Source organism: Diachasma alloeum, unplaced genomic scaffold (genome assembly GCF_001412515.2).
Source record: "Diachasma alloeum isolate Michigan unplaced genomic scaffold, Dall2.0 Dall_scaffold_00188, whole genome shotgun sequence".
Taxonomy (NCBI): Eukaryota; Metazoa; Arthropoda; class Insecta; order Hymenoptera; family Braconidae; genus Diachasma; species Diachasma alloeum.
Genome location: NW_021680354.1, coordinates 1071766 through 1071996, shown reverse-complemented (window position 1 = coordinate 1071996; position 231 = coordinate 1071766).

Here is a 231-nt window from a genome sequence, read left to right as displayed (position 1 = left end):
TTGAGGGAGTTGCGCTGAATATTTTCTCATCAACGTTTGTTGGTGGTTTTGCTTATTATTAGTTGGAGATTTTTTTTCCCCCTGAACTACCCGAAAATTCAATTTTTTCACCCCCTAGCACTCCCTTGGACTACTCTGAAAGACTTGATGATTTTTCTGGGGGTTGAGGGAGTCTTTCCTAATATCTTTCAATGGAAATTTGTTGGTGGTTTTGAGTGTTTTGGAGCCAAC